The sequence below is a fragment of the Mustelus asterias genome, chromosome 7 (genome assembly GCF_964213995.1).
Source record: "Mustelus asterias chromosome 7, sMusAst1.hap1.1, whole genome shotgun sequence".
Classification (NCBI taxonomy): domain Eukaryota; kingdom Metazoa; phylum Chordata; class Chondrichthyes; order Carcharhiniformes; family Triakidae; genus Mustelus; species Mustelus asterias.
Window position 1 is genome coordinate 5,577,383 of NC_135807.1, and position 19,579 is coordinate 5,596,961.

The 19,579-nt window shown below is 48.1% G+C and overlaps 1 protein-coding gene across 1 annotated transcript in view; it reads right to left on the reverse strand.

Annotated features, from left to right (window-relative positions):
- LOC144495539 (carbohydrate sulfotransferase 9-like) overlaps positions 1–19,579 on the reverse strand; it is a 127,416-nt gene that overhangs the window by 10,961 nt on the left and 96,876 nt on the right. The window lies entirely within an intron of this gene.

Here is a 19,579-nt window from a genome sequence, read left to right on the forward strand (position 1 = left end):
AAGGGTTAATTGTCACTGAAATACATTCTTCAGAAATAGGAACATAGGAATTAGGAACACAAGTAGGCAAGTTCAGCCCTTTGAGCCTGCTCCGCCATTCAACCAGATCATGGCTGATCTCAAATCCACCTCCCCACCTGTTCCCCATATCCCCTTATCCCTTTTTTAAAATCAGAAATATATCCGTCTCCTTCTTGAGACCATTCAATGATTCAGACTCCACCGCGCGATGGGGCAGCGAGTTCCACAAATTCACCACCCTCTGCGGGAAGTAGTTCCTCCTCATCTCAGTTTTAAATCTACCGCCTCTCAACCTATACCTGTGACCTCTTGTTCGAGATTGCCCCACAGGAGGAAACATTTGGTCTACATTTACTTTATCAATCCCTTTGAGAATTTTATATACCTTGATCAGATCCCCTCTCATCCTTCTAAACTCCAGCTAGTACAAGCCCCAAACTGTTTAATCTCTCCTCATATGTCAACCCCTTCATCCCCAGAATCGATCTGGCGAACAGATAGAAGTGAATTCACTCAGACAAAATAAACACACTCTCCGAAGGTAACATTGTCACTTGGATTTTGCAGTGACAACAATAGTGAGACTATCAGCCCTTGTTGTTATTATGGAGTAACTCAGAAAGGAACGTCCGGAGTCTGCACATGACTGGTTAAATACAGAAATCAGGAAATTGCTGCCCGTGTTTCTCTGCTCTTCCCCAGGCTTCGTTCAAATGGTATCTCTCTAAGAGACTCAATATTCAGACACAAGAAGGGCTTGACGTTGTTGTAATTATCGATTAGACAGCTACCAAACATGCCAGAAAATGTCAGAGCTTGTACATTCACATGCAAATGAATTTTAACTGTGTGTTACTGCCAGCCAACCTCTCTGGCCCTGAAATTTTTTTTAAACAAGTGTGGAGTCCCATTCCTTCTAATTTTACTTATCTTTGGAGATTTTTTTTTAACGTGTTAAAAATAATTTTAATTGTCTCTTTTTTCTCTTTTTCTTTCTTTTCCTCTTGTCATTTCACTTTCTGTATCTGATTTTACATTTAATTAAATCTTACACTAAATCAGGATGGTAGTCTGCCTACCTGGTGCTGGGGTCACGGATGTCTCCGAGCGGATAGGAGGCATATTAAAAGGGGAAGATAAAGAAACGGATGTCATTATACACATTGGTGGAAATGACGTAGATAGGAAGAGTAGGGGGGTCCTAAGAGAGCAATTCAGGGAGTTGGGAAATAGGTTAAAAAGTAGGGTCACTAGGGTGGCCATCTCTGGGCTGCTCCCAATGCCTCGTGCCAGTGAGGCTAAGAATAGGGAGTTGGTTCAAATGAATGCCTGGCTAAAGGACTGGTCCAGGAGGGAGGGCTTTATTTTCATAGACCAATGGGAGGTTTTCAGGAGAGGATGGCACCTGTACAAGAGGGAGGGGTCACAACTAAGTTGGAAGGGCACAAATATCCTGGCTGGGAGCTTTGCTAGTGCAGTTCGGGGGGGTTTAAACTAGTATGGCAGGGGGGTGGGGATCAAACTATTAGGTCTATAAGTGTGGTGGCTGGGGACGAGCTTGGGGCTGGGACAAGGCTGGCAAAGAAGAAGAGCACTCTGGGGGAGGACGACCTCACTGAGCCTGGGGGTCTGGAGTGCTTATACTTCAATGCAAGGAGCGTAGCAGGTAAAACAGACGAACTTGGGGCCTTAATGCGCACGAGGAATTTGGATGTGGTTGCGGTGACAGAGACTTGGTTGAAAGAGGGACAGGACTGGCAGCTGAATATTCCAGGGTACAAGTGTTTTAGGCGAGACAGAGGAGGGGCCAAAAGAGGTGGGGGAGTAGCGGTATTGGTTGGAGAGCATATTACAGCGGTGCAGAGGGAGGACAATTCGGAGGAGTCGTGTAGCGAGTCACTCTGGGTGGAGCTTAGAAACAGGAAAGGCGCAGTCACTATGTTGGGGGTGTACTACAGGCCCCCCAACAGCCCAAGGGAAGTGGAAGAATGGATATGTCAGGAGATACTGGATAGGTGCAGGAAATATAGGGTTGTTGTAGTGGGAGACTTCAATTTCCCTGGTATAGACTGGAAATCGCTGAGGGCAGGGACTCTGGATGGGGAGGAATTTGTAAAATGTGTACAGGAGGGTTCGTTGGAACAATATGTGGACAGCCCGACTAGAGAGGGGGCTATACTGGACCTGGTACTGGGGAATGAGCCCGGTCAGGTCTTCAAAGTTTTGGTTGGGGAACATGTGGCAAATAGTGACCACAATTCTGTTAGCTTTAGGATTGTGATGGAAAAGGATGAGTGGTGTCCCAAGGGTAAGGTGTTGGATTGGGGGAAGGCTAACTTTATTGGGATCAGGCAGAAATTGGCAGCTCTTGATTGGGAGAGGCTGTTTGAGGGTAAATCCACATCTGGTATGTGGCAGTCTTTTAAGGAACGGTTGTGAGGGCTACAGGACAAGCATGTGCCTGTAAAAAAGAAGGATAGGAAGGGTAGGATTAGAGAACCGTGGATAACCAGGGAAATTGAGGGACTGGTCAAAAGGAAAAGAGAGGCGTATGTTAGGTCCAAGCAGCTAAAAACGGAGGGAGCTCTGGAGGAGTACAATGAAAGTAGGAAAATACTCAAACGGGGAATTAGAAGAGCAAAAAGGGGCCACGAAATGTTCTAGGAGAATCCCAAGGCATTTTATTCATACGTTAGGAACAAAAGGGTTGTTAGGGAAAAAATCGGACCTCTCAGGGACAAAAGTGGGGACTTATGCTTGGAGCCCAAAGAAGTAGGGGAGATCCTAAATGAATACTTTGCGTCGGTATTCACAAAGGAGAGGGATGTGTTGACTGGGAGTGTCTCGGAGGGGAGTGTTGAACCGTTGGAGAAAATCTCCATTACAAAGGAGGAAGTGTTAGGTTTGTTAGAGAATATAAAGACTGACAAATCCCCAGGGCCTGATGGAATCTATCCAAGGCTGCTCAGGGAGACGAGAGGTGAAATCGTTGGGCCTCTGACGCAAATCTTTGTCTCGTCACTGGACACAGGTGAGGTCCCAGAGGATTGGAGGATAGCCAATGTGGTCCCGTTATTTAAGAAGGGTAGGAAGGATAACCCGGGTAATTATAGGCCGGTGAGCTTGACGTCCGTGGTGGGGAAGTTGTTGGAGAAGATTCTTAGAGATAGGATGTATGCGCATTTAGAAAGGAATAAACTCATTAACGATAGTCAACATGGTTTTGTGAGAGGGAGGTCATGCCTCACTAACCTGGTGGTGTTTTTTGAAGAAGTGACCAAAATGGTTGACGAAGGAAGGGCCGTGGATGTTGTCTATATGGACTTTAGTAAAGCGTTTGACAAAGTCCCTCATGGTAGGCTGGTGAAAAAGGTTGGATCCCATGGGATAAAGGAGGAGGTGGCTAGATGGGTGGAGAACTGGCTTGGTCATAGAAGACAGAGGGTGGTAGTGGAAGGGTCTTTTTCCGGCTGGAGGCCTGTGACTAGTGGTGTACCGCAGGGCTCTGTATTGGGACCTCTGCTGTTTGTGATTTATATAAATGATCTGGAAGAAGGAGTAACTGGGGTGATCAGTAAGTTTGCGGACGACACAAAACTGGCAGGACTTGCAGATAGTGAGGAACATTGTCAGAGGCTACAGAAGGATATAGATAGGCTGGAAATTTGGGCAAGGAAATGGCAGATGGAGTTCAATCCTGATAAATGCGAAGTGATGCATTTTGGTGGGAATAATGTAGGGAGGAGCTACACGATAAATGGAAGAACCATAAAGGGTGTAGAGACGCAGAGGGACCTGGGTGTGCAAGTCCACAGATCTTTGAAGGTGACGTCACAGGTGGAGAAGGTGGTGAAGAAGGCATATGGCATGCTTGCCTTTATAGGATGGGGCATACAGTATAAGAGTTGGGGTCTGATGTTGCAGATGTATAGAACGTTGGTTCGGCCGCATTTGGAATACTGCGTCCAGTTCTGGTCGCCACACTACCAGAAGGACGTGGAGGCTTTGGAGAGAGTACAGAGGAGGTTTACCAGGATGTTGCCTGGTATGGAGGGGCTTGGTTATGGGGAGAGATTGGGGAAACTGGGGTTGTTCTCCTTGGAAAGACGGAGGATGAGGGGAGACTTAATAGAGGTGTATAAAATTATGAAAGGCATAGATAGGGTGAACGGTGGGAAGCTTTTCCCCGGGTCGCTGGTGACGTTCATGAGGGGTCATAGGTTCAAGGTGAAGGGGGGGAGGTTTAACACAGATATCAGAAGGACATATTTCACACAGAGGGTCGTGGGGGCCTGGAATGTGTTGCCGGGCAAGGTGGTGGAGGCGGACACACTGGGAACGTTTAAGACTTATCTAGACAGCTATATGAACGGAGTGGGAATGGAGGGATACAAAAGAGTGGTCTAGTTTGGACCAGGGAGCGGCGCGGGCTAATTGTTCCTTGTTTCTCGTTTCAAGGCTTCATTCTATGATCATCTTGCTGGTGCCAGTACAGAGCGAGACTGCGGATAGTTGGGAACCTGTCTCGGGGGCAGGGAATTCATATGGTGTTCGTGGAAGTGGAAATGACTAGGGTTGGGAAGCATTTTCCGATCGGGGCCATTGTGATCTCCTGGACTCGTTTCGATCGCCTCAGGGGGTCGGAGAGGAATTTCCCAGATTTTTTTCCCCCATATTGGCCCTGGGGTTTTTGCCTCTCCCTGGAGATCACATGGTCTGGAATGGGGGGGTGGGGGTGAGTTAATAGGTTGTAATGAACAAAGCATCGTAGCTGTGCGGGACAGCTCGGTGGATAGGATATTGGTATGTAGATAGGCTGGAAAATTGGGAGGGGATCCTGGTTTCAGGATTCAATCCTGGACCGGGGAGCGGCGCGGGCTTGGAGGGCCGAAGGGCCTGTTCCTGTGCTGTATTGTTCTTTGTTCTTTGCCTGGTATTAGGAATGGGTGTTAAATGCTGCCCTTGTCAGCAACGCTCACATCTCAAAGAATAAGCAACAACTTAGTATGAGGTAGGTCCATTTAAAAGTCTGCTGGCAGCAGGAAAGAACAAGCCCAGTGGATAATGGAGATCCTGTCGATGTAGTATATCTAGCCTTCAGGAAGGCATTTGATAAGGTGCCGCACACAAGGTAAGATCATGTGGGGTCAAGGGTAATTTATTAGCTTGGATAGAATACTTGCTAGCTGACAGAAAGCAGAGACTCAGGATAAATGGGCCTTCTTCTGGTTGGTAAGCTGTAACCAGTGAGGTGCCACAGGGTTCGGTCCTCGGACCCCAACTATTTCCAATCTATATTAATGACTTAGGTGCAGGGAGAGTAGGTGCCACTGCCACATTTACAGGTGACACTAAAATAGATGGGATAGTAAGTTGCAATGAGGAAATAAGAAATTTACAAATGGATTGTTTACGATTTACATAGATGATTTGGAGTTGGGGACCAAGTGTAGTGTGTCAAAATTCGCAGATGACACTAAGATGGGTAGAAGAGCAAAGTGTGCAGAGGACACTGAAAGTCTGCAAAGGGATATAGATAATCTGAGTGAGTGGGTGAGGATCTGGCAGATGGAGTACAATGTTGGTAAATGTGAGATCATCCATTTTGCTAGGAATAACAGCAAAATGGACTATTATTTAAATGTTAAAAAATTGCAGCATGCTGCTGTGCAGAGGGACCTGGGTGTCCTTGTGCAGGAATCTCGAGGAGTTGGTTTGCAGGTGCAGCAGGTCATTAAGAAAGCAAATGGAATTTTGTCCTTCATTGTTAGAGGGATGGAGTTTAAAAACAGCGAGGTTATGTTGCAGCTGTATAAGGTGCTGGTGAGGGCACACCTGGAGTACTATGTACAGTTTTGGTCTCCTTACTTGAGAAAGGATATACTGGCACTGGAGGGGGTGCAGAGGGGATTCACTAGGTTGATTCCGGAGTTGAGAGTGTTGGCTTATGAGGGGAGACTGAGTAGACTGGGGCTATACTCATTGGAATTCAAAAGAATGAGGGGAGATCTTATAGAAACATATAAGATTATTAAAGGAATAGATAAGAGAGAAGCAGGGAAGTTGTTTCCACTGGCGGGTGAAACTCGAATTAGGGGGCATAGCCTCAAAATATGGGGAAGTAGATTTAGGACTGAGTTGAGGAGGAACTTCTTCACACAAAGGGTTGTGAATCTGTGGAATTCCCTGCCCAGTGAAGCAGTTGAGGCTACCTCATTGAATGTTTTTAAGGCAAGGATAGATAGATTTTTGAACAGTGAAGGAATTAAGGGTTATGGCGAGTGGGCGGGTAAGTGGAGCTGAGTCCACAAAAAGATCAGCCATGATCTTATTGAATGGCGGAGCAGGCGCGAGAGGCCAGATGGCCTACTCCTGCTCCTAGTTCTTATGTTCTTATGTAACACCAAGCTGTATTTACACGGCATGGCTATTGTAGTAAAAAGTCCCAAGAAGCCTCAACAGAATGTTATCAAACAAAGTTTGACATGAACCATGTTTGGAGATGTAGGACAGGTGACCAAACGCTTGGTCCAAGGGGTGGATTTTAAGGAGCATCTTAAAAGTAGGAAATAGAAGTAGAGAGGCTAGTTTCTTTTCTCTCTGTTTTTGGCTGGTGCCCACACGATGGGTTGAGTGGCCTCTTCCTGCACCGTAACCTTTCTATGGCTCTAGGCTTCGGGAGGGAATTCCTGTGCTTGTGTCCCAGGCAGCCGAAGGTGCGGCCACCAACTGTGCAGCAATTAAAATTGGGGCGCGATAGAGACCAGGATTGGGAGGAGCGTGGAGACCTCAGAGGATAGTGGGAGTTGAGGAGATTACAGAGATGGGGTGGGAGGGGAGTGGTGGGGGGGGGGGGGGGGGTGAGGGAGGGGGCGAGGTCATGGAGGGATCTGAGCACAGTCCAGTGAACACTCTGTGCCACATGGCAACTTAAAGTGTAAAAAGTCAAATTATTTTCCAGATTACGCGACCCATTGGATGAAGTGAATTTATTTTGTTGCAAGCCTATCCATCGTGCTGCCTGTGAATGGAGATTTCTGTCAGTTAATGTAGAACGAGGATCAATTCTTCATCAGGCCATTAAGTAAACAGAATAGCTAACAAATTGCATCAAAATTAAGAATGGGCTACAGCGAAGGTTTACCAGGCTGATTCCTGGGATGGCAGGTCTGTCATATGAGGAGAGACCAAGTTGGTTAGGATTATATTCACTGGAGTTTAGAAGAGTGAGAGGGGATCTCATAGAAACTTATAACATTCTGAAAGGGTTAGACAGGGTAGATTCAGAAAGAATGTTCCTGATCCATTGACTCTGTCTACACTTCCCGCTGCCTAGACAAAGCAGCCAGCATAATCAAGCATCCCATTCACCCCGGACATTCTCTCTTCCACTTTCTTCCTTTGGGAAAAAGATACAAAAGTCTGAGGTCACGGACCAACCGACTCAAGAACAGCTTCTTCCCTGCTGCTGTCAGACTTTTGAATGGACCTACCTCGCACTAAGTTGATCTTTCCCTACACCCTAGCTATGACTGTAACAATACATTCTGCACTTTCTCGTTTCCTTCTCAATGAACGGTATGCTTTGTCTGTGTGACGCGCAAGAAACAATACTTTTCTCTGTATGTTAATATGTTACAATAATAAATCAAATCAAAAATATGGTGGGGAGTCCAGAACTAGGCGTCATAGTTTGAGGAAAAGGGGTAAACCTTTTAGAACTGAGGTGAGGTGAAATTTCTTCACCCAGAGGGTGCTGAATGTGTGGAATTCACTACCACAGAAAGTAGTTGAGGCCAAAAAGTTGTTTAAAGTTCTAAAATTTATTTATTTGTGTCACAAGTAGGCTTACATTAACACTACAATGAAGTTACTGTCTGATTTCAAGAAGAAATTAGATATAGCTCTGGGTGCTAAAGGACTCAAGGCTTATGGGAGGAAAGGGGATCTGATATTGAATTCGATGGTCAGCCATGATCATAATGAATGGCGGAGCAGGATTGAAGGGCCGAATGGCCTCCTCCTGCTTCTAGTTTTTACGTTTCTATCAGACATGGCGTCTCTTCCTCCTTGTCAGTCTAGTTGCTGTGTTTGTACATCAGCCGGTTTTGACCTGTCGGACAGTTGTTAGGGAGCTCCGATTGAGAACTGTCGCCACACTCGCAATGGTTTCGTTGTTTTGAGTGTAAACGGGCCTCTTGATTGGCAGATTGAGAACTTGCTTCACTCGCTGGCTAGCCTCGAAAGCTTGTGTGGCTTTTGCTACCAAATAAACCTGTTGGACTTTAACCTGGTGTTGTTAAACTTCTTACTGTGTTTACCCCAGTCCAACGCCGGCATCTCCACATCATGTTCAGCCTCCCAGCTTTGCTCATTAGCATTTGGAATAATTATAGCTGGTTCCTTTGTTGTGGGAAACCTTAACCAGTGCTCCGCTTTGTAGAAGTTGCTTTGTTCTAATTAATTGGTGCCCCTGTATTCAGAGCGCTGACAGTGGCAGTTTCAGGCAGCCTGGGCACAATGGGTGCCACTCATGCCCGGCAGTCAGAAGGTCATGGGTCTGTGTCTCACTCCACAAACTCAACCATGGAATCAATCCAGTACCAAGGGAAAACAGAGAGTGCTGTATGTCACAGACTGGAAATGCATTGCATCGTCAGAGGGTGCACTGTCAGAGGGTCAGTACTGAGGGAGTGCCGCACTGTCAGAGGGTCAGTACTGAGGGAGTGCCGCACTGTCAGAGGGTCAGTACTGAGGGAGTGCCGCACTGTCAGAGGGTCAGTACTGAGGGAGTGCCGCACTATCAGAGGGTCAGTACTGAGGGAGTGTCGCACTGTCAGTGGGTCAGTGCTGAGGGAGTGTCGCACTGTCAGAGGGTCAGTACTGAGGGAGTGTCGCACTGTCAGTGGGTCAGTACTGAGGGAGTGTCGCACTGTCAGAGGGTCAGTACTGAGGGAGTGTCGCACTGTCAGTGGGTCAGTGCTGAGGGAGTGTCGCACTGTCAGAGGGTCAGTACTGAGGGAGTGTCGCACTGTCAGTGGGTCAGTGCTGAGGGAGTGTCGCACTGTCAGAGGGTCAGTACTGAGGGAGTGCCGCACTGTCAGAGGGTCAGTACTGAGGGAGTGTCGCACTGTCAGTGGGTCAGTGCTGAGGGAGTGTCACACTGTCAGAGGGTCAGTACTGAGGGAGTGCCGCACTGTCAGAGGGTCAGTACTGAGGGAGTGTCGCACTGTCAGAGGGTCAGTACTGAGGGAGTGCCGCACTGTCAGAGGGTCAGTACTGAGGGAGTGTCGCACTGTCAGTGGGTCAGTGCTGAGGGAGTGTCGCACTGTCAGAGGGTCAGTACTGAGGGAGTGTCGCACTGTCAGTGGGTCAGTGCTGAGGGAGTGTCGCACTGTCAGAGGGTCAGTGCTGAGGGAGTGTCGCACTGTCAGAGGGTCAGTACTGAGGGAGTGCCGCACTGTCAGAGGGTCAGTACTGAGGGAGTGTCGCACTGTCAGTGGGTCAGTGCTGAGGGAGTGTCACACTGTCAGAGGGTCAGTACTGAGGGAGTGCCGCACTGTCAGAGGGTCAGTACTGAGGGAGTGTCGCACTGTCAGAGGGTCAGTACTGAGGGAGTGCCGCACTGTCAGAGGGTCAGTACTGAGGGAGTGTCGCACTGTCAGTGGGTCAGTGCTGAGGGAGTGTCGCACTGTCAGAGGGTCAGTACTGAGGGAGTGCCGCACTGTCAGAGGGTCAGTACTGAGGGAGTGTCGCACTGTCAGAGGGTCAGTACTGAGGGAGTGTCGCACTGTCAGAGGGTCAGTACTGAGGGAGTGTCGCACTGTCAGTGGGTCAGTACTGAGGGAGTGTCGCACTGTCAGAGGGTCAGTACTGAGGGAGTGCTGCACTGTCAGAGGGTCAGTACTGAGGGAGTGCTGCACTGTCAGAGGGTCAGTACTGAGGGAGTGTCGCACTGTCAGAGGGTCAGTACTGAGGGAGTGTCGCACTGTCAGTGGGTCAGTACTGAGGGAGTGCCGCACTGTCAGAGGGTCAGTACTGAGGGAGTGCCGCACTGTCAGAGAGTCAGTACTGAGGGAGTGCTGCACTGTCAGGGGGTCAGTACTGAGGGAGTGTCGCACTGTCAGTGGGTCAGTACTGAGGGAGTGCTGCACTGTCAGAGGGTCAGTACTGAGGGAGTGTCGCACTGTCAGTGGGTCAGTACTGAGGGAGTGCTGCACTGTCAGAGGGTCAGTACTGAGGGAGTGCTGCACTGTCAGGGGGTCAGTACTGAGGGAGTGCCGCACTGTCAGAGGGTCAGTACTGAGGGAGTGCCGCACTGTCAGAGGGTCAGTACTGAGGGAGTGCCGCACTGTCAAAGAGTCAGTACTGAGGGAGTGCTGCACTGTCAGGGGGTCAGTACTGAGGGAGTGCCGCACTGTCAGAGGGTCAGTACTGAGGGAGTGTCGCACTGTCAGAGAGTCAGTACTGAGGGAGTGCCGCACTGTCAGAGGGTCAGTGCTGAGGGAGTGCCGCACTGTCAGAGGGTCAGTACTGAGGGAGTGCCGCACTGTCAGAGAGTCAGTACTGAGGGAGTGCTGCATTGTCAGAGGGTCAGTACTGAGGGAGTGCTGCACTGTCAGGGTGTCAGTACTGAGGGAGTGCTGCACTGTCAGAGGGTCAGTACTGAGAGAGTGCCGCACTGTCAGAGGTCAGTACTGAGGGAGTGCTGCACTGTCAGAGGGTCAGTACTGAGGGAGTGCCGCACTGTCAGAGGGTCAGTACTGAGGGAGTGCTGCACTGAGGGTCAGTACTGAGGGAGTGCTGCACTGTCAGAGGGTCAGTAGTGAGGGAGTGCTGCACTGTCAGAGGGTCAGTACTGAGGGAGTGCTGCACTGTCAGAGGGTCAGTACTGAGAGAGTGCTGCACTGTCAGACGGTCAGTACTGAGGGAGTGCCGCACTGTCAGTGGGTCAGTACTGAGGGAGTGCTGCACTGTCAGAGGGTCAGTACTGAGGGAGTGTCGCACTGTCAGTGGGTCAGTACTGAGGGAGTGCTGCACTGTCAGAGGGTCAGTACTGAGGGAGTGCTGCACTGTCAGGGGGTCAGTACTGAGGGAGTGCCGCACTGTCAGAGGGTCAGTACTGAGGGAGTGTCGCACTGTCAGAGAGTCAGTACTGAGGGAGTGCCGCACTGTCAGGGGGTCAGTACTGAGGGAGTGCCGCACTGTCAGAGGGTCAGTACTGAGGGAGTGTCGCACTGTCAGAGAGTCAGTACTGAGGGAGTGCCGCACTGTCAGAGGGTCAGTGCTGAGGGAGTGCCGCACTGTCAGAGGGTCAGTACTGAGGGAGTGCCGCACTGTCAGAGAGTCAGTACTGAGGGAGTGCTGCATTGTCAGAGGGTCAGTACTGAGGGAGTGCTGCACTGTCAGGGTGTCAGTACTGAGGGAGTGCTGCACTGTCAGAGGGTCAGTACTGAGAGAGTGCCGCACTGTCAGAGGTCAGTACTGAGGGAGTGCTGCACTGTCAGAGGGTCAGTACTGAGGGAGTGCCGCACTGTCAGAGGGTCAGTACTGAGGGAGTGCTGCACTGAGGGTCAGTACTGAGGGAGTGCTGCACTGTCAGAGGGTCAGTACTGAGGGAGTGCTGCACTGTCAGAGGGTCAGTACTGAGGGAGTGCTGCACTGTCAGAGGGTCAGTACTGAGAGAGTGCTGCACTGTCAGACGGTCAGTACTGAGGGAGTGCCGCACTGTCAGAGGGTCAGTACTGAGGGAGTGCCGCACTGTCAGACGGTCAGTACTGAGGGAGTGCCGCACTGTTAGAAGTACTATCTTTTGAATGAGAGGTGAATCATGGCCACTCAGCTAGATGCCTCAAATGGTCTATGCCAGTGTTAATACTCCACATGGGCCTCCTCCCACCCTAGTATATAGGAGAAAATGCTGGAAAAACCCAGCAGGTCTGGCAGCATCTGTGGAGGGAGTCTCGAGTCCGTATGACCCTTCTGCAGCACTGAAACTGTCTATGACTACGGCATCCCAACACTACTGATCAATCTTTCCTTCATGTGTTCATCTAGATTCCCCTATTTGCCTCAATGCTCCATGTAGTGGCAGGTTCCACATTCTTTTTCTCTTGTCGGGACTGACTTATAGGACCTTATTTATTTATGACATACATAGAAACTAGAAGCAGGAGGAGGCCATTCGGCCCCCGGAGACTGTTCCGCCATTCATCTTGATCATGGCTGATCATCAAATCCAATATCCTGATCCCTCTTTCTCCCATATCCCTTGATCCCTTTAGCCCCAAGAGCTATATCTGATTTCTTCTTGAAATCACACAATGTTTTGGCCTCAACTACTTTCTGTGGTACTGAATTCCACACATTCACCACCCTCTGGGTGAAGAAATTTCTCCTCACCTCAGTTCTAAAAGGTTTACCCCTTATCCTCAAACTATGACCCCACGTTTTGGACTCCCCCACCATCGGGAACATTCTTTCTGAATCTACCCTGTCTAACCCTGTTAGAATTTTATAAGTTTCGATGAGATCTCCTCTCACTCTTCTAAACTCCAGTGAATATAATCCTAACTGACTTAGTTTCTCCTCATATGACAGACCTGCCATCCCAGGAATCAGCCTGGTAAACCTTCGCTGTACTCCCTCTATAGCAAGGACTTTCTTCCTCAGATAAGGAAACCAAAACTGCACACAATACTCCAGGTGTGGCCTCACCAACGCCCTATACAATTGCAGCAAAACAACAGGCAAATGGAATGATGGCCTATATCGCAAGGGGGATAGAATATAAAAGTAGAGATGTCTTGCTGCATCTGTACAGGGCATTGGTGAGGCCGCAGCTGGAATATTGTGTGCAGTATTGGTCCCCTTATTTGCGGAAGGATATATTGGCCTTGGAGGGAGTGCAGAGAAGGTTCACCAGGTTGATACCAGAGATGAGGGGTGTTGATTATGAGGAGAGACTGAGCAGATTGGGTTTGTACTTGTTGGAATTTAGAAGGCTGAGGGGGGATCTTATAGAGACCTATAAGATAATGAAGGGGCTGGATAGGGTAGAGGTGGAGAGATTCTTTCCACTTAGAAAGGAAGCTAGAACTAGAGGGCACAGCCTCAAAATAAAGGGGGGGTCAGTTTAGGACAGAGTTGAGGAGGAACTTCTTCTCTCAGAGGGTGGTGAATCTCTGGAATTCTCTGCCCACTGAAGTGGTGGAGGCTACCTCGTTGAATATGTTTAAATCACGGATGGATGGATTCCTGATCGGTAAGGGAATTAGGGGTTATGGGGATCAGGCGGGTAAGTGGAGCTGATCCACTTCAGATCAGCCATGATCTTATTGAATGGCGGGGCAGGCTCGAGGGGCTAGATGGCCTACTCCTGCTCCTATTTCTTGTGTTCTTATCCCTATCCCTACACTCAAATCCTCTCGCTATGAAGGCCGACATACCATTTGCCTTCTTTACTGCCTGCTGTACCTGCGCGCTTACTTTCAGCGACTGATGCACGAGGACACCAAGGAATCGCTGTTATTGTAACCTTACATAGAATTACACAGATTTTACAGCCCAGATGCGGGTCATTCAGCACTTTGCATTCCTGCTGGTGAAAGTCCTTACACACATTATGGTCCATTCCTGTGTGCTATCATTCTGAGATTCTAGGTACATGCTTTCCCCCCTCACCACACTGTCACTGTACTGAAACCATTTCTAATTTTATAACCATCCGCCTTCACAATCTTTATTCAGATTTCAAAACATATCTTTTATTAACTCTTTTATAAACCAAGGTCTTCTGGCACAGTGAGTTCGCATCTCTACCCCTGGGTCAGTACTGAGGGAGCTCAGGGTTCAAATCCCACGATGTGGAGATGCCGGCGTTTGACTGGGGTAAGCACAATAAGAAGTCTCACAATACCAGCGAACACAATGAGACAGCCAATGAACCGGAACAGCCGACAGCGGGATCCGCAGTGCAGCAACCGAAGAGGAAAGAGTCGAATTGAACTCCTCCGGAAGGCCGCTGCCCTCGACTCGACATGTATGCCCAAGCCGTCAGGAGGTGCATCAATGCCAGATTCATCAGCCGCACTCACAAGACAGCCCCAAACGTCACCCAAGCACAAAGCAACGCCATCCGCGCTCTCAAGACCAACCGCAACATTGTCATCAAACTAGCAGACAAAGGAGGGGCCACCGTCATGCTGAACAGAACGGATTACTGCAAAGAAGTGTACCGGCAACTGAACAACGAGGAACACTACAGATAGTTACCCGCAGATCCGACCAAAGAACACACCCGTCAACTCAACAGACTGATCAAGACCTTTGATCCGGACCTTCAGAGCACCCTCCATGCTCTCATCCCACTTACTCCCCGCGTTGGAGATCTCTACTGCCTCTCGAAGATACACAAGGCCAACACACCCGACCATCCCAGCGTATCGGGCAATGGGACCCTGTGCGAGAACCTCTCCGGCTATGTCGAGGGCATCCTGAAACCCATTGTACAAAGAACCCTCAGCTTCTGTCGCGACACTGCGGACTTCCAGAAACTCAGCACACATGGAGCAGTTGAACTAGGAGCACTCCTCGTCACAATGGATGTCTCGGCACTCTACACCAGCATCCCCCACGATGATGGCATTGCTGCAACTGCCTCAGTGCTCAGCGCCAACAACTGCCAATTTCCAGATGCAATTCTACAACTCATCCGCTTCATCCTGGACCACAATGTCTTCACCTTTAACAACCAATTCTCCATCCAGACACACGGAACAGCCATAGGGACCAAATTCGCACCTCAATATGCCAACATCTTCATGCACAGGTTCGAACAAGACCTTTTCGCTGCACAGGACCTACAACCGATGCTATACACTAGATACATCGATGACATTTTCTTCCTTTGGACTCATGGTGAACAATCACTGAAACAACTATATGATGACATCAACAAGTTCCATCCCACCATCAGACTCACCATGGACTACTCTCCAGAATCGGTTGCATTCTTGGACACACGCATCTCCATCAAGGACGGTCACCTCAGCACTTCACTGTATCGCAAGCCCACGGATAACCTCACAATGCTCCACTTCTCCAGCTTCCACCCTAAACACGTTAAAGAAGCCATCCCCTACGGACAAGCCCTCCGTATACACAGGATCTGTTCGGATGAGGAGGATCGCAACAGACACCTACAGACGCTGAAAGATGCCCTCATAAGAACAGGATATGGCGCTCGACTCATCGATCGACAGTTCCGACGCGCCACAGCAAAAAACCGCACCGACCTCCTCAGAAGTCAAACATGGGACACGGCGGACAGAGTATCCTTCGTCGTCCAGTACTTCCCCAGAGCAGAGAAGCTACGACATCTTCTCTGGAGCCTTCAACATGTCATTGATGAAGACGAACATCTCGCCAAGGCCATCCCCACACCCCCACTTCTTGCCTTCAAACAAACGCACAACCTCAAACAGACCATTGTCCGCAGCAAACTACCCAGCCTTCAGAACAGTGACCACCGACACCACACAACCCTGCCACAGCAACCTCTGCAAGTTGTGCCGGATCATCAACACGGATGCCATCATCTCACATGAGAACACCATCCACCAGGTACACGGTACATACTCTTGCGACTCAGCCAACGTTGTCTACCCGATACGCTGCGGGAAAGGATGTCCCGAGGCATGGTACATTGGGGAAACCATGCAGACGCTACGACAACGGATGAATGAACACCGCTCGACAATCACCAGGCAGGAGTGTTCTCTTCCTGTTGGGGAACACTTCAGCAGTCACGGGCATTCAGCCTTTGATCTTCGGGTAAGCATTCTCCAAGGCGGCCTTCATGACACACGACAGCGCAGAGTCGCTGAGCAGAAACTGATAGCCAAGTTCCGCACACATGAGGACGGCCTCAACCGGGATCTTGAGTTCATGTCACACTATCTGTAACCCCCACGACTTGCCTGGGCTTGCAAAATCTCACTAACTGTCCTGGCCGGAGACAATACACATCTCTTTAACCTGTGCTTGGCCCTCTCTCCACTCGCATTGTCTGTACCGTTGAGACTTGATTACCTGTAAAGACTCGCAGTCCAACCATTATCTTGTAAATTGAGTTTGTGTCTTTATATGGCCTGTTTTTGAACACAACGCCTCACTCACTTGATGAAGGAGCCTGAGACTCCGAAAGCTAGTGCCAAATAAACCTGTTGGACTTTAACCTGGTGTTGTGAGACTTCTTACTGTTCAAATCCCACTCCAGGACTTGCTGGTTAAGGAAGTGTGTGCACAATGCGACCAAACAGGTTGTGTATCAACCTGCAAAATCCTTCCAAACACACGCCGATAGCGGGAGGTAAGAGCGGGAGAGATTCCTGGTCAGCCACGTGATGGAGAGAATGTTGGAGCCTCGACATCACCACCCATAGCAACATGCCTGAGGGAACTGTAACGCACCATGTTTTAAAACCCAAACTCAACATCACCTAAACACAACTCTTCGGAGCCGACCTAGAATCATAGAATCCCTACAAGGCAGAAGCAGGCCATTCAGCCCATCGAGCCTGCACCGACTCTCCGACAGAGCAACCCACCCAAGCCCTTCCCCCGTAACCCCACATATTTACCCTGCTAGTCCCTCTGACACTAAGGGACAGTTTAGCATGGCCAATCCATCCTAACCCGCACATCTTTGGACATCTAAGGGAAGGGTTAGAACCATAGAATCATACAGCGGTGGCACGGTGGCACAGTGGTTAGCACTGCTGCCTCACAGCGCTAGGGACCCAGGTTTGATTCCCGGCTTAGGCCACTGTCTGTATGGAATTTGCACATTTTCCTCTTGTCTGCATGGGTTTCCTCTGGGTGAACATAAGAACATAAGAACTAGGAGCAGGAGTAGGCCATCTAGCCCCTCAAGCCTGCTCCGCCATTCAATAAGCTCACGGCTGATCTGATAGTGGGTTCAATTCCACTTACCCGCCCGCTCCCCATAACCCTTAATTCCCTTAATGGTTAAAAATCTATCTATCTGTGACTTAAACACATTTAACAAGGTAGCCTCTACTGCTTCATTGGGCAGAGAATTCCAAAGATTCACTACCCTCTGGGAGAAGAAGTTCCTCCTCAACTCTGTTCTAAATTGACTCCCCCGTATTTTGAGTCTATGCCCCCTAGTTCTTGTTTCCATTGTAAGTGGAAATAACCTCGCTGCTTCTACCCTGTCTAGCCCCTTCATTATCTTATATGTCTCTATGACATATAAGATAATGCTCCGGTTTCCTCCCACAGTCCAAAGATGTGCTGGTTAGGTGCACTGGCCATGCTAAATCCTTCCTCAGTGTACCCGAACAGGCGCTGGAGTGTGGTGACTAGGAGATTTTCACAGTAACTTCATTGCAGTGTTAATGTAAGCCTATTGGTGACTATAAATAAACTTTACTCTGCAGAGAAGCCCCTTCGGCCCATCGAGTCTGTACCGACAGGCGGGAAACACCCGACTTCCCACCTAATCCACTGGAGCAAGCTGAGAGGGGTGATTGAAAAGCAGCAGTGCTGGTAAGAGATTAATTGGATTAATTGAATTGTTTATTTATTTAATTAGTCAGCTAGTGTGTGTATTTTTTTGGCCTTTACTTTAACAGCAGTTTTTCAAGTTTAAAGTGAAAACTAGAAGTGGGCAGCAAAGGAGTCTGGGAAGGGTTTTTATTTTAACTTTAAAAGTCAGTTACCTGGGAGGTTCCCCCTCATTGATCCACTGGAGCAAGCTGAGAGGGGTGATTGAAAAGCAGCAGTGCTGGTAAGAGATTAATTGGATTAATTGAATTGTTTATTTATTTAATTAGTCAGCTAGTGTGTGTATTTTTTTGGCCTTTACTTTAACAGCAGTTTTTCAAGTTTAAAGTGAAAACTAGAAGTGGGCAGCAAAGGAGTCTGGGAAGGGTTTTTATTTTAACTTTAAAAGTCAGTTACCTGGGAGGTTCCCCCTCATTGATCCACTGGAGCAAGCTGAGAGGGGTGATTGAAAAGCAGCAGTGCTGGTAAGAGATTAATTGGATTAATTGAATTGTTTATTTATTTAATTAGTCAGCTAGTGTGTGTATTTTTTTGGCCTTTACTTTAACAGCAGTTTTTCAAGTTTAAAGTGAAAACTAGAAGTGGGCAGCAAAGGAGTCTGGGAAGGGTTTTTATTTTAACTTTAAAAGTCAGTTACCTGGGAGGTTCCCCCTCATTGATCCACTGGAGCAAGCTGAGAGGGGTGATTGAAAAGCAGCAGTGCTGGTAAGAGATTAATTGGATTAATTGAATTGTTTATTTATTTAATTAGTCAGCTAGTGTGTGTATTTTTTTGGCCTTTACTTTAACAGCAGTTTTTCAAGTTTAAAGTGAAAACTAGAAGTGGGCAGCAAAGGAGTCTGGGAAGGGTTTTTATTTTAACTTTAAAAGTCAGTTACCTGGGAGGTTCCCCCTCATTGATCCACTGGAGCAAGCTGAGAGGGGTGATTGAAAAGCAGCAGTGCTGGTAAGAGATTAATTGGATTAATTGAATTGTTTATTTATTTAATTAGTCAGCTAGTGTGTGTATTTTTTTGGCCTTTACTTTAACAGCAGTTTTTCAAGTTTAAAGTGAAAACTAGAAGTGGGCAGCAAAGGAGTCTGGGAAGGGTTTTTATTTTAACTTTAAAAGTCAGTTACCTGGGAGGTTCCCCCTCATTGATCCACTGGAGCAAGCTGAGAGGGGTGATTGAAAAGCAGCAGTGCTGGTAAGAGATTAATTGGATTAATTGAATTGTTTATTTATTTAATTAGTCAGCTAGTGTGTGTATTTTTTTGGCCTTTACTTTAACAGCAGTTTTTCAAGTTTAAAGTGAAAACTAGAAGTGGGCAGCAAAGGAGTCTGGGAAGGGTTTTTATTTTAACTTTAAAAGTCAGTTACCTGGGAGGTTCCCCCTCATTGATCCACTGGAGCAAGCTGAGAGGGGTGATTGAAAAGCAGCAGTGCTGGTAAGAGATTAATTGGATTAATTGAATTGTTTATTTATTTAATTAGTCAGCTAGTGTGTGTATTTTTTTGGCCTTTACTTTAACAGCAGTTTTTCAAGTTTAAAGTGAAAACTAGAAGTGGGCAGCAAAGGAGTCTGGGAAGGGTTTTTATTTTAACTTTAAAAGTCAGTTACCTGGGAGGTTCCCCCTCATTGATCCACTGGAGCAAGCTGAGAGGGGTGATTGAAAAGCAGCAGTGCTGGTAAGAGATTAATTGGATTAATTGAATTGTTTATTTATTTAATTAGTCAGCTAGTGTGTGTATTTTTTTGGCCTTTACTTTAACAGCAGTTTTTCAAGTTTAAAGTGAAAACTAGAAGTGGGCAGCAAAGGAGTCTGGGAAGGGTTTTTATTTTAACTTTAAAAGTCAGTTACCTGGGAGGTTCCCCCTCATTGATCCACTGGAGCAAGCTGAGAGGGGTGATTGAAAAGCAGCAGTGCTGGTAAGAGATTAATTGGATTAATTGAATTGTTTATTTATTTAATTAGTCAGCTAGTG